This window comes from Salvelinus sp. IW2-2015, unplaced genomic scaffold (genome assembly GCF_002910315.2).
Source record: "Salvelinus sp. IW2-2015 unplaced genomic scaffold, ASM291031v2 Un_scaffold5352, whole genome shotgun sequence".
Classification (NCBI taxonomy): Eukaryota; Metazoa; Chordata; class Actinopteri; order Salmoniformes; family Salmonidae; genus Salvelinus; species Salvelinus sp. IW2-2015.
The window spans coordinates 79,892-81,598 of NW_019946617.1; the positions used below are offsets into that span (position 1 = coordinate 79,892).

Below are 1,707 nucleotides of genomic sequence, written 5' to 3' on the forward strand. Positions count from 1 at the left end.
CTTAGTTTCACTTTGCACCGTGGTCTTGTCTGTTGTTTTACATTTTMGAAAATCACAGATTTTACATTKAATTMAAGTACTTTTCTATTTACTGTTGTCTATATGTTGCTTATGTCAGATCCTTAACTTTAACTGTCATGGTAATGATGAATCAGTCTCAGCTCTGTGTGCTTTATACCGTGTCTGTCAGCCTGGTAAAGTGTGACTGCAACAAAGAATTTAACTTTTATGCGCTGCATTTATATGGTGGATGTTTATTGGAGTGGATTTTAAATGTTAGTGGAGCTGAATGTTAGAATGGGCCATGACAACAGTGGACCTAACAACCACAAACCTTTAGACCCAGCTCCTTCATGACATATGAGAGGGGTAGGAACCATTAATAGGGGGGAACATTGTTTCTTGGCCCAGTTGCAGCACTTGCAGCTGGTGTCGAACACCAGGCCGGCAGCACAGTGCTGGTCGTAGGTTTGCCTGGTGTGCTCAATTGTGTAGAAGCTGTTCTTATTGGTGGGGTCAGGGTACATGCCGTCAGCCTTGCCGGCGCAGAAGCCAGATCCCCCACTGCTACTGCCACCTTGACCTCCGGGCTGTGGGGGGTTGAGTGGTTGCTGGGCAGGTGTCACTGGGGCGATGGGGTCCTTACGGGCGGCACAACCTGGGAGAGATGGAGGAAATAGGAGTTGGGGGAGATAGAAGAGAAAGTGGGTTGCGATCTTTTCAACTACTATTTGAACCCAGGTCTGGTTGAGATAGTGATAGAGAGGYTTGTTGTTGAATGTTTGTGTGTGCATGCAGGCTTGCGTTTGTGTCTGTGTCTCTCACCGGCTCCGGTTCCCAGTCCAGACTTGAGGGTGTTGATCAGTGGGTATCTGCCCTGTCCACAGAAGGTTCCAGAGAAGTCATCCAGATCCAGACTCCACACCATGGCTCCTCCGAAGCCAGTGTTCTTCAGCCACTCGATCTGTAGGGGAGAAAGAGAGGGGAGAGGAGGGTTTACTTAACGGGGTGAAATTGGATAAATATGTATGTGGTAGAACTTCATCATTTGCCCTATGTTGCTCAGTTGGTAGGGAATGGATCTTGCAATGTCAGGATGGTGGATTCGATTCTCGCTGGGGTCACCCATAACAAAATGTATGCACTCACTACTGTAAATCACAAAGATAAAAGCTACTGTTTAATTCCATATATTATTAGGCTTATTGTGACAGAGTAGGATGCTACGCCATTACCCCCTAGTTATATCTTTCCCCCAACAGACAAACACCCACACAAACACAGACCTTGTCCTGGAAACTCTTGACGTTGTCATATCCAACCCAGATGTTCTGCTGTGTGTAGGCGTAGGGCACCATCTGGGCAGAGTCCCAGGCCTGGGTAGCTCCCTGCTTCAGTAAGGTGCAGATCTAATGACACACACACACACACACACATAGACACACACACTTACGTTAGGGTTYGAAGTTGCATGATTCAGGAAGCTGGAGATGTAATCACTCAAAAATATACACTGGGTTTGTGTCCAAAATGACACCCTGTTCCCCAGGACACTACCTATGACAAGAGCACACAGGTAGTGCACTATGTAGGAATTGGAAGAGGGTGTCACTTCAGACCTATCTTAATCCTGTGTCAATTACCTCGTAGTAAGCCAGGAAGCCAGACTGTCTGGTGAATGGTCCGGCGGGGCCGGGGCCAGTGGCG

The 1,707-nt window shown here is 47.5% G+C and overlaps 1 pseudogene; it reads right to left on the reverse strand.

Moving 5' to 3' along the window:
* Positions 1 to 236: 236 nt before the first annotated feature.
* LOC112078169 (acidic mammalian chitinase-like) overlaps positions 237 to 1,707 on the reverse strand; it is a 4,195-nt pseudogene continuing 2,724 nt past the window's right edge.